Genomic DNA, 13,472 nt, shown 5'->3' on the forward strand with positions numbered 1-13,472 from the left:
CACTTTATTTAGTATAGCAACCACCATATCTACCCTAGCGACAACCTAGCAACCTAGCAAGGTACCTTTAAATGGCTCTACATGCTGCTGTATTGCATGCTACAATGTTTTTATCGTTTGGGGAAATGTAATCACTTACACTATGTATTAGTTATTCATTACTGAGTAGCCTAATGTATTACCTCCCAACACTGCTTCTTTGCCTGCCTTTTTAGAATATGTATCGTTCACCAGCAAACTACATTGCACATGTTAGTTAATTTTTCTAGAAAGCAGAACATCTGCTTTGTAGGCTTACCATTTACAGAACCAATTAACAGAATAACAGCATTTGATTTCAACTTAGGCCTACCCAGTGGTTAAAGTGGGAATGGCAGGTGAGGGAACCTTCAAATCCAGTGTCGGTGCAAAGGGAAAAAATGACTCACCCACCCTTGGACAACATATTGAGTATTGTGGTGTAGCAATACTTTTTGGGACAAGAATTGCTAGTATCTTGGACAGCTCTGTGGTAATTCTTACATCCAGTAAAAATAGCCCCCATATTGATTTGTACCAGGGATGTCACTAGACCTAGAACTGCAATGGGGCACAAGACCCTAGCGGGGTCCTGAGCATGCTCCCCAATAAGAAAATGTATATTTTAACATTTAATAAATGCATTTACCTCTAATGCATTTAGAAAATAAATTCAGAGGTTAGACTTGTTTATTATTATTTATGGATAGACATATTTGTGCTGTAGCCTAAACTATTTTGCACTTCAGAATTGTAACTATTACACGTGTGTGTGAATGAATATGATGATACTGCAATAAATTCACAATTAATCTAAGATGAACTAGTAATCTTGGTTATTTTAATGGCCATCTACACATGCTACTATATCTTCCTTTTTCATGACAGTCTGGGCTAATATTTGCATACGTCTTCTGTCATCCTACCGTATATATATATATATATGTGTCTCATGAGTTTGTGAGATGTTTCACCGAGAATAATGGGTGTGCAGAGCTGTGTGGGGAATTTAAATATGATTAAATTCCATGCAAGTTCAATGTTAAATATAGCTGCAAGCAGCAATGAGGGAGCCAAGTAAATGTAAGCATGGCAAATATATTCTGTTACATTAGAGTGTCACTTCAAGGTATTACCTTTCATTTGAGACCAAGATTATGCTTCTACACAAACGGGTTCATTTGATTGTCAGTATGCATTTTGGATAACCAAAAGCCCTATGGGAAGTTTCCATAGGGCATTTACAAAACACATGAGCATACTGTACCATGGCAAATAATAGTCTAAAGTATTCATATTTTCATTCTATATTGATTTACTTTTGAACACAGCTTCACAACACCTGGTGCTAGGTCTCAGTTGTGTTTCTAAGTCACATCAAGTGACCTAGAGGGATTTCAGCTTGTTATCCGAAAGAAAGAAAAAACAAACAATATTCTAGCCTCTGTAACTGTGCCACACAGTTACATCACACAGTTATTCTGGTTGTTGTCCAAGGAACTAGAGTGTCTCAGCTTTCTTAAAGGAGAATTCCGGTGTGATATTGACCTAAAGTGTATTGAAACATGATACCGAGTGTGAACGTATGTCTCATAGCCCATCTCGGCTTGTCCCCTGCACTCCAAAATCTGGCTCTAGTTAGCCGATGCTACCAACAGCTTTTTCAATAGTGGTGCCCGACATCGGGCTAGCCATGCAAATAAATCACTGTTTTACACCCATTTCACGAGGCTCAATGTATCTCCACACTTCATTGGTAGACTTCCGAGGGCCCTGACATTTAAAAGCGAGACATTGAGAACTTTGAAAAAGCACTGGTAGTTTACTTACAAGGCGATTTATACAGACAGTATCTTCCGCGAAGTTTAGCGTTTGCAGCCATCTTGAATTTAGTCCGCGATAAATCGAACAGCGACTAAGAATGAACAGGTATGATAAGGGATCAGATTCCAAAAATAATTCAGTGGAAATGCATGGACTGGAATCCGATTCCAGATTCCAAAAATAATTCAGTGGAAATGCATGGATTCCAGTTTCTTCCTGAAAAGAACCTGTATATGAGAGGGTTAGCTTGTGATCTTCATCATTCAGCGATATTTCAGCATGAAGGAGCAGCGAAGGAGCAGCGAAGCAGCGAAGAAGGCACATTTGTAACTCTTGTAAGGTGTGGCTAATTCCAGGTGGCCCAGAGACGATCCTGTTAATACCATAATAAAACAGATGCTTCAGCTTATTCTGCCCCCCTTGGGCTGTGAAGCAGATCAATGCTGGAGCCACTTTTGGTGTGTGTGTGTGTGTGTGTGTGTGTGTGTGTGTGTGAGCTGGCCAAAAACACTAAAACCGAATCAAGAAGTAATTGGAAGATGAGAAAGCACAACTCATCCAGTAGCTGAGGGATGAAGGGGAGGGTCATGAGAGAGAGAGAGTAACACTGGAGCTCTTTCAAATGTCATCTTGAGGCTCTTACTGAATATCTGATGGGGATCTGGTGTAATAGTTACATATTGAGTTAGGTTGCCTTTCTGCCTATCTGAATCACCTCAACAATAATTGGAAGCTCACTATTTAAATGAAGCAACACACACACACACACACACACACACACACACAAACTTGTAGAGAACAATTACAGTGTCACAGTGCTGACGGATGATCTATGGTGGCCTTTATCAGGTGTCACCTCTGGTTGTGTATGAACTGGCTGATTACTCAGTCATCCTGAATCCTCTAATGGCCATGGTGCTATTCCAGCCAGGCCTTTGCCCCTACCGTGACATTTATGAAGGACTGGGCCGACAGTTATTTCCTCCCTGTCGATATATTAACACAGACTGGCATTTAATTCACACAGCATCTGTGTGGGTAGTGCATGTTAAGGCCAATGGACCAGTTTCAAATGGAATTTTACCATGAGTGACTTTCTAACAAAGAAATAGACTAGATGACTTTCCTCTCTCTCTCTCTCTCTCTCTCTCTCTCTCTATATATATATATATATATATATATATATATATATATATCTACAATATATGTCTCACTCACTTTCTCAATTGCATGCTTTCTCTCTATCTTACATGTGGCGTGGCGCACACACACACACACACACACACACACACACACACACACACACACACACCACAAGGAGGACACTGTTGTGCAGTTACTCCCTGCAGCCTGGATAAATATTCACCATGGCAACCCACAGCATTGAAAAATGCCATAAGTGCTACTAACTGCAGCTGTCAGCTTCTCTCTTCACCCCAAGAGTCAAACACACACACTCTCTCTCTCTCTCTCTCTCTCTCTCCATGATTGGGATTATCAGCATCCTTCTGTCAAGCAGTGTGTTACAGTGTCAGTTAGCCTATCCACAGACATCCCAATCTCAAACATCGCAGTAGCTGAATACAATAGTAGCACACACCACACAAACATGTAGGCCCACACACCACACACGCATGTAGGCATACACACACACACACAATTTACCATCAGGCGGTAATGAGGGACTGAGTGGGATGAGGGAGGCGGGGAGGAAGCAGTCAGCAGCTGCCTCTGACACATGAGAGTGAAGAAAAAATCTGTCCTTCCCACAATATATACACTCCACAAATCCTTAACCTCTACCACTTAAACACACACACACACACACACACACACACACACACACACACACACCTATCCCACAAATACACACAAACATAAAGTACCAGTGTAGTAAAGTGTAGTATAAAGTGGTATACTACATCCAATCCACACACTTAAAATGTGCAGGCCATACATAAAAAAAAAATAGTGTCAGTTGTATTATTCATAATGGCGGGGAGGACGCAAATGCATCCTGTGCGTACAAGCACCGCAGTTAAAGGACGAAAAAGTAAGCCTATGCCCACTGCCCCTGGTCATTGGACGTCTCCAATATGCATTCGCGTTACAATGCAGATGTATCTCCAAGTGAAGGATACTGAGTGAGTGCACACAGTGTTGTCCTACTTTTGAAGACATAAAGCTAATGAATAGGCTACGCTACGTGCCAATTTGGCATCTCCTGAAGTTTGTCAAGGGTCTCAGGGGAGGGATGTCGTTTGCTACTTAAACATACAAAGTTACCGTCTGCTCACGCGTCCATGTTGTTTTCTTTATGTAGCTGGAGTCTCTGTTGTTTATTTGTCAGCGTGTGCCCTTCCATGTTTAACCAAATCAATGACATGGGCATGGTGGAATTGTTTTGACAATGATGGCTTACAACGACGAGCCAAAAGGCCTCCATGTTGTTCGCTCATCTACCTGATTGTCATGTCGCGTTTGGTTCGTGGGGACAGCGTAGCCAAAAAAATCCAATGATAGCGACACCTAGCGGTGTGCTCAGCCCACTATTATAAACAGCTCTTCCTCAGTAGCCCCGACAGACTTGTTCTGACCAGCTAGTGTCTTCTGCCATCTGCTGGTGAAGCGTTTTAGTGATGACAAAAGCATAGAAATCCGCTGGGTCCTAGGGCTGCTTTTCATGTCTTCTCAAACAGCTGATCTAGGTCTGACCAAACAACCCTATGAATATAGCTATAACTTGAAATGTTTGAAATGTTATGGCTTGAATATTATGAAGTGACTGAGATGATAAAGATCTTAATGCTCTTTTTATTGAGGTGCAGATGATCTAGCTAGTGATTTGATAATCCCATGATATTATTAATAAGTAAGGATCCAACCCATTGAGACCCATAATTATATTCAGATTTTATCACAGTTTTATTCACTTTAATGGTCGTTCAAAATACAGGCTATGGACTATGCCATTATTTTAGACCCACAGCAAGAACACTGGGAGAAAAGAGAAGAGATTTTTTTTTTTTTTTAAATAAAGTGGTGCTATCCACAGTGACATTTCTGAATACCTTTTTCTTTTAAATTGAATTCTTGGCCAACTGTTGTTTCCAGAAAGGCTACTGGGCTGTTTACACATGAGGTGCGACAAGTTGGCCCGACCCAGGCTTGTTTCAGCACAGAAGAATGCCGAACACGCACAAAGCAGCAGGAATGTTTTAGAAGGCCTGCCAGCAGCTCATTTAACCCGGACTTAGTCTCACTGGACCGGTACCTCTGTGCCTTGGCTAAAACCACCGCTGAGAATGCAGTGTATTTCACCACAAAGCCCCACACAGCCGCATGCTATCACTCTCAAAGCTGTGGTGATTATTGAGGGCTCTCTAAAAAGATTACTCCTTTAATTCCCTAATGATGAAAATACAGCATCTTTTTTGTGTTAGTAGTAGTGCATCATGTTGTATCAACGGTTGCCCAAGTTTGCCCTCAAAGGATTTAAAGGTTGCCTGTTTGCTGTCTGCCTGATGATATGATATGGCTCATTAGTTGTTGTCTGGAAGTGGCCTGGTCATAACTGCTGACATGGTGCCATAAGTTAATTACGTCTCCTCTGGTGATGACCTCACCCCTTCTGTCTTTGAGTTGTACCCTAATAGAGAAATTCTGAGCGAAACAGAGCTCTAAATAATGTAATAATGTTATAATAAAGTACTAAAACAACTAACACAAAGTAAGCTATAGACTAAGCTTTTCAGGTAACATTGGCTTATACTGAAGCAAGCCCTGACTGGAGACAGGCTAGTCTGTGTATATTTTACCATATTTGATTCTGTCTGAGTGGTGAAGTAGGAAGAAATTATGGATCTTTGAAGTTATTGTAGGCATAAGCTTATATTCCTTGTTATCAACCGTCCATTTTTGAGAATTTTGGAGGGAATAAGATAAGCCATTCGGAACAGGAAAGAGGAGCAAGTAACCACAGCATACTGGGTACCATAGCAACAGCAGGGCAGTGGCATTCAGTAGTTTGGCCCTTCCCAAAGTGTCTACTCTCAGCAAACAGAGGGAGAGAGAAAGAGAGAAGCCAACAGCAAGGCTGAAAGAGGGCGACCAAAAGAGATGGAGATGGAGAGACAACCACACGTTGCTTGGGCCATGTGAAGTTCTGAGCGTGGGGCGAGAAATAAAGTCACAGCGGATGATGAATGTATTCTGTGTGATCCTCGAGTTTTTCCACACAGGCTCCTAATGATTGCCACAGAAGTGGCAGTAAAGTGCTGAGGTAATCACGTCACATGCACATTTTGTCTTTGAACACAGTGTACATGGGGAGGCTGTAATCCCCATACTATATCAAGCCCATACTTGAAAGGCAGGGCTGGATATAGCAATGGTGGCTATGATGACAGTTTTCAAAGTAACTCTGTGTCATGCAGAGACTGGAGACCACAACTGGCTTGCTGCTACACTCTTGTGCATTTAGGGCTGTTGGAGATGGATAGATGGATGTACTTGTTGTTCCTAATTTGCTTGCAGTGGACAGATTTGTCATAAGTACCAGTCATTTGACTGCTGGAAAGATAAACATTGAGTTTATCATTCAAAAAACACACCATGTATTGCATAGCCAACAATCTCGCTCATCTTAAAAAAAACATGGACATATATCCTCTTACACAGTACCTACACAATCTTGACTTCAACCAATTTGGTCACTCATAATAAGCAACACACACATGCACACAACAACAGTTAATTCTCACTGCCTTTGTTTTGGTGGCTGTGTTAATGAGCAGGCAGGGAAGGGATCTGTGAGCCCTATGCCCGTGGTGGAGTTCGGCCCACTCACTGGGCAGCAATGTGAATCAGCAGGAGGGGGAGTGCTGGGGACTGTATTCTCCCTTTAAGTAGGTCAAGTGAACTCACCGATCAACACCACGCACTGTCTAACACACACACACGCACACACTCGGTGACTGTGAGCGTGTATGGGATGGTAGCACAGTGCAGAAGCTGTACTGTATACATGTTAGTTAGCGCTATTGCCTCCACAGGGTCTGCAATTCAGGAATATTCCTGAAACGGTGGACATTCATTCACTAGACGCTTATTGATCTTTCAGTAGTGTGGTGTCCACTAAAAAAACCCGAGGGCACCAACCGCAGTCGTGTCTTGTTTGATGCCACTGTATCCATTAGTGACCGGTGATCAATGTGCGGTATGGACGGATCCGCAACTGAGCAGGACCCGGTCCTAGCCCGGGCATTAATGGAGAGAAAGGGCGGGGGGAGAGGGTGTTAACGAGCTGAGCACAGGCCTGTGGTGGGTGGGTGTGCGGAGGAGGAGGCTCCATCAGTTCTGGATAATTGGCTGGTCTGAGAGCTGCAGAGCTGGTGAATGGGAGGGCCTGGAGTCTCAGGGCGAGGACATCTCTCTTTTTCATTTCTCCTTAATTGTCTCTGGTGTTATTCCTATTCTTTCTCTCTATCTTCATTCTCTTTATCACTTTCTTACTTTGTGTGTGTGTGTGTGTGTGTGTGTGTGTGTGTGTGTGTGTGTGTGTGTGTGTGTGTGTGTGTGTGTGTGAGAGAGGGAGTGCTGCAGTGTTCTGACATTTCTCTGAGGCACACAGAACTAATGGAGATGGAGAGCCCTTAAGCTTCCCCTCTGAGCACCTCTGCCTGTGTGTGTGTGTGTGTGTGTAACAGCTGCAGTGTTCTGACATTTCTCTGAGGCACACAGAACTAATGTCTGTGTGTGTGTGTGTGTGTGTGTGTGTGTGTGTGTGTGTGTGTGTGTGTGCATGAAAGAGAGAGAGAGAGAGAGAGAGAGAGAGAGAGAGTACTTATATGTGTGTGTTCCTGTGTGGGTGGCAGTTGGGTAGTGTAAAAGGTTAAAAGGAGACAAAAAAGCCCATGTGGCTTTGGAAATAAGCTTACTTTGTGTGTGTCTGTGTGTGTGTGTCTGTGTGTGTGTGTGTGTGTGTGTGTGTGTGTCTGTCTGTCTGTGTCTGTCTGTCTGTCTGTGTGTGTGTGTGTGTGTGTCTGTCTGTCTGTGTGTGTGTGTGTGTGTGTGTGCACACTCCCAGCCCTCAGCTGTCACTCTCCCATGTGTGCACTGTTTCCGCTGAGAAGGCAAGGCCCCTTAACAGATGAACAAATGTTTGATACAGTCTCCCGCATTACTCTTTCTTTCCTTCTGTCTCTAGGCGCCTGTCCATTTTCTGTTTCCATGACATCTTTATTACATCCGTATTTTATTGTGCACCTGTGCGAAGTAAAGAGTCCCACAGTCCCTTAAAATGAAATGTGAAAGAAATGCGTTTGTATATTGAAGCATGCTGAAAGTGCTTCCAGTTGTATCTCCTGGTCATTATCATACAATGTATTAGGTTAGAGATGAGATTGCATTATAGGATGGCTTTGTGCCTATATTTGGGACGGTAACGCATGCTACAACTGGGAAATAGCTACTCTATTTACTTTTATAGCTAAGGCATTATCAACACATGAAGATTTGTAAGTCTTCTACTTCCGAATTCTGGAAACAGTTCTGGTTGTATCCACGGTGATTCCTCTGTATCGCTCCGCGACGCCCCTATGGCGACGCCAGACTGTGTGTGTAGGAAGTGCAAAAGTGGATGAGCGAATAGCGCAGGACTTCTTTCCCTCCATGAACCGTGGGCGATTGAGGAGGCACGGGGGCTCGGGTGGCAGATTTTCTCCGCCTTTCCATTCATTAGTGGGCCAGCGGGGAATGTGGCGTGCTGCCGAGGGGAGACGTCTCTATTTTTTTTTTCTAACGCTGTCGCGATTTTTTGTGGAGGAGCCCTTACAGGAATGTCCAGCACTTTGCAAGCTGCCATGCATGGGGGCCGCTCTGGTTTTTGCGGAGGTGTGAGGAGGGACGCGGGCCGCCCGGCTGTTTGCGCATTCTGTGCGTATGAGATCATCCTCCTGTTCTCGATGACACAACTGACTGACACACGATCACTTCTTTTAGACGGCCACATCAGACGCTGTTTATGATTGGCCATCTTGTTTAATGACTTTGAAGGGAGTGAAGGACAAGGGGTGTGTTATCTTTCCTACCTTATTAATACACTTGCAAATCAGATGACATCAGAGTGCAGCTATGTGTAGACATTATTTTCTGCCAGGAGTTATTTGACAATATAAGAATCACATTGTATTACACTAATCTGTAATATTAGATTAAATAAACATAGAAATGTGTCACCTGGGGTAAAACGAGTTGAGTTGTAGAGAGTTTCTAATGTTTGAGATGTTCTGTCTTATGTTTGACATGATCTAGTTGTGATTCATAGGGGTTTACCCTGTTATTGTTTTGTGGGGATGATAAACAGTAAGAAAAAAAAACTAATTGTTGTTACTTGGATGCTCACATGTCACATGTGTAGGCGTGTGTAATATGTGTTTTAGAGGAGAGAGGGAGAGAGAGAGGGGGATTCATGTTGGCCTATCTTTAGAGTGCGAGGAGCAAAACTTGGCTAGTGCACAGCTTGTTGCCATGGAGACATTTGTACCTGCCTGAGGCTGCTGCTGGCTGAGTGTGAGTGACGAGAGGAAGTGCTGAATCCGTCCATGTCACACACACACACACACACACACACACACACACACACACACACACATGCATGCACACAAAACAGACACATTCGACACAATCATACAGTCGTCTTTCCCTCAATGTCTCATATACACAGACAGACAGACAGAGAGAGAGAACAGCTACAAACAGTGGCCACTCTTCACATCCAATTACGTAACAGTGCATTGCATAGGTTGCATTGATCAAACACACACATGGCACACCATGCCATACACCCCCGTACCACTGGGTCCTCACCACAAAACCACTCTCAGCCTCACATGCACACTACAGAGAGCCATGCCGCATAATCCATAAACCACCCACACACAACAAGCCTGTTTCACACACTACAAACCACACATGTTACCAGGCTGATTTTCTAAGCATGTTTTTGCAAAGCCTGTTCACTCGTGTTCTGATAGGTTTGTACTTTGAGGCAAGGCAAAGCACTCGACCTGGCTTTGTGAGGGTTTTCATGATATAATAGGTTGAGACATCAACAGAGATGCTCAGACAAGTCTCTGTGTATAACAGCCTGCTATAAAAACAAAATGATAAAGGAAGACAAAATATCACACCTTAGACTTCAGCCAGCTGTCCGCCACGTTTGCTGATCGGTTTGCCCAGAGCAACTTACAACACATGTATGTATATGTTTCCCTTCTGTCAATCTCTGTGTGTTGCACATTTTGAATGATGTGCAGAGTTGAAGTAGGGTGCCCTAAGGAGGGAGAACAAAAAAGATCAAATCCTTGACAGAGCTCAGTGTCTGTTTTTGACAGTGACCAACAGCCGATAACACAGGCTTGTAATGGAGTTGGGTCATGATGATAGCCACAGTCCAGCAAACTGGGACATCCCTGGTCATACTGTAACTGTTAAAGGAAAAGGACAATATCCACACAATATCTACTTTGCTTCCAAAAGTGATTTAATCATACACCATTTCGATCACTCTGGTCTTTGTCAGGTCAGGTACACTTTTTTTTAGTTTTATACATTTTATTATCCGCTACCTGTTGAAATATATACAGTATATGTGCGTGCATTCCCACATGACATAGTGTAACAGTGTTCTCAGACCTGTCCGACAGTCCCACTGTGCCACTTCATTAGGAGGACCCAGGCTGGAGTTATGGGCTGGCTCTGTGCTGCTGGCCCAGTCCTTTGAAGCTAATTTTGGCAAGGGGTAATTTGCTAATTGTGCTTCAGTGCTAGTGCCTGTGCATGTCCGTCAGAGAAGGGACAGCTGATCAAAGGGAGGATTGTGAGGGTGTGTTATTGTGTGGTGTGGGTCTGCACGTGCAGTAATCTGTGCATGTCTGAATGTGCCTATAATTGGTGTCTGTGTGTCAGGGTGTGAGTGTGTGTTTGAAAGCATAATTATGTCAATGTGTGTACATGCATGCTTTTGTGTGTGTGTGTGTGTCTGTGTGTGTGTGTGTGTGTGTGTGTGTGTGTGCATGAGAAGGGTATTGTTTGCCAGTGTTGTGCAGGTTCACACATGGTTGGGCTTCTCCTCCCTGACAGGCTCAGGAGGAGTTGATGGGATGATCTTTGGAGTGCGAGAGAGAGAGCAGAGGGAGGGAGGGAGGGAGGGATAGAGTGAAAGAGAGTGTGTGATAGGGAGGAAGAGACAGAGAGACTGACTGAGAGAAGAAAGACAGACTCACAAAGAAAAAGAGACAGAGTCATTTTGTACATTAGAGAGTGACTGATAGGGAAACAAAGTGCAGGCAGGGCTCAGGAGGAGGAGATAGAGAGAAAGAAAAAGAGAGGAGGAGGAGGAGAGAAAGAAAGAGAGAGGGAGAGGGCAGTCTGCCAGTCAGCAGTAGCCTCAGCTCAACTCTCTGCCCTACCTGCGCTCTCACTCTCAGCCATGCTGGACTGCACACTGTGAGCCACAGAGAGAGTGGAAGCTTCCCCCGCGACGACTTGACTTGCCCGCCGGACAACTCCTCGGACACACGCTCTCTCTCACGCACACTCACTCACACTCCCGGTGAGTACTGCTGCTTTCTTTCTCTCTGCCTCTCTCTCTCTCTCTGCTTCTCTCTCTCTCTCTCTCTCTCTCTCCTTTCGGTCTACAGCTTCTATTGCTGTCAAGGTAATTAGCATCCTGTTTACTTTCACCACATCGGTTCTGCCAATTTGCAAGTGCTCCCTCTTGGTTGCCTGTCTGTGTGTGTCTTAATTATCTGTCAGTGCGGTGTATGTCCATTACTTTACTGACGGTGGTTGTTCCCTGCTTGTCCGTTCTCTGTGGTGATGGATTAAGATGTATTAGCCAGAGCAGCTAGCATTGTTGAGCTTGAAAGGAACGACAACTACAATGTTGTTGTTGCTTTTTTTTATTTGCGCATTGTAAAAAGAGCAAAGTGGGTCTTTGATTCTGTAAGCTTTTAATTCTGCTAAGCCTGCTGGTTCACTTCCTCCCCCCAGCCCCACCCCACCCCCCTGACCAGGATTCCCAGTGGGTGGTCTTTAAATCTTTTTGTCCCCAGATTTAAAGGCGAACTGAGTTTAGTGAGAGCACTTTCCCTTAGCCACTAGAGGCTTAAGAAGTCACACACACACACACACACACAAACACACTCTCTCTGTCACTGCTGCGGAAGCAAGGGGAGCCCCTACGCAACAACCATATGTGTGACATGATGCACTCGCTTCACGCCACTGTGCCATCAGGAAGTACTTTTATGGGGGATATCAGACAGGCATGCACATTCACATACACACACTCCCTCACACACACTTACAAACTCACACAGACGCATATATACAGATATTCATATACTTGCCCTGTTGCATACCAGCCCAACGCCCATACAGATTTCAGATTTGATATTGCTTCATTTGATGGAATATTTTGTCTCGAGTCAAGTCGTCTTGACATACTGCTATAATTGACAGACAATCACAGTTGATTGAACAATTCTGAGCAACAACTTTGTATGATTCCTGAAAAATAGCTATGGCCATTTATGTACATAGATATCAATAATATAACACTATATAACATGTACATTGTTGTTAATGACTTGAATGAATGAATGAATGTTAATCCAGTCATTTATTTGTCATGATAACTATGTCCAGTGAAATGGGGCTTTGCCCTCCCATGTATTCCTTCAGTTCTCACTGTGGAAGTAGCTGAGCTGTGGGATTTGACTGTTTAAACCATTAGAGATGAGATTAAGGACCAGAGATTACCGGGTGTCTCTGAATGGCTCGCTCTGACACAGTGGCACTGGGCGAGAGAGAGAGAGAAAGAGAGAGAGAGAGAGAGAGAGGGAGAGAGAAAGAGAGAGAGAGAGAGAGAGAGGGAGAGAGAGAAAGAGAGAGAGGGCCATGTGGGATGACCCTAAGTGGTTGCTGGGAGGTCTCCTTGAACAGTGGCCAGATTTAATCTGGGAAACAGGATGGCAAGGTCTGGCTTTCGTCGCACATCTGTCCCACACAGGCCAAAACAATGATACCAGTACTCTGGCTCCGGCCAATGGATTAGGGTCTGTGTGCAGTCCGTATGAAATCCGCTCTGGCCATACCCACTGCCAAACCCTCCACAGTGACCTTCTGTTGGACTAGAACTGGACCAGAGTGGAGGGCTGTGCTGGGAGGAGTTCTGTCCCTTGTCTGAGCCTGAGGCTTGGTGACCCAAGACTGTTGCTTTGTCCTGGCTGTCCCCTCTGTCGTCAGTCCCCCACGTTGAAGTCATCGCTTGGCGGTCTTAGAGAGGACTATAGGAGAGGCCTTACCACCTCGTTGTCTGACCACTGATGGTGAAGCTGTGACACACAAGAAGGATTATTTTCGGCGCGGAGGTGCGGATTGGCTCCTAGTGGAGCTCGGTGGTGAGTTAACAGGTGAGGGGGCAGCTATCTACGAGTGACCTTGGGCCATCACTGCAAACACAAGGTGCTGGCTTTGTGCCGTGTGAGGTCAGTGTAGTGGTGCAGTTAAATGAAAGAAGGTTAAGTAGTCTAGTTTCACAGCTGAACTGGGAGGTTAAGCTG

The 13,472-nt window shown here is 44.4% G+C and overlaps 1 protein-coding gene across 3 annotated transcripts in view; it reads left to right on the forward strand.

Moving 5' to 3' along the window:
* The first annotated feature begins 3,967 nt into the window (after window positions 1–3,967).
* palmdb (palmdelphin b) overlaps window positions 3,968–13,472 on the forward strand; it is a 32,305-nt gene continuing 22,800 nt past the window's right edge. The window contains exon 1 of one of the 3 annotated variants that reach the window (XM_048266877.1): window positions 3,968–3,986. The gene's annotated coding sequence lies outside the window, so the exon portion shown is untranslated. Of the gene's footprint in view, window positions 3,987–11,087; window positions 11,459–12,791; window positions 13,323–13,472 lie in introns of those variants that run through there. The other 2 variants (XM_048266871.1, XM_048266872.1) reach the window with 2 other exon arrangements.

Source organism: Alosa alosa, chromosome 16 (genome assembly GCF_017589495.1).
Source record: "Alosa alosa isolate M-15738 ecotype Scorff River chromosome 16, AALO_Geno_1.1, whole genome shotgun sequence".
NCBI lineage: Eukaryota > Metazoa > Chordata > Actinopteri > Clupeiformes > Clupeidae > Alosa > Alosa alosa.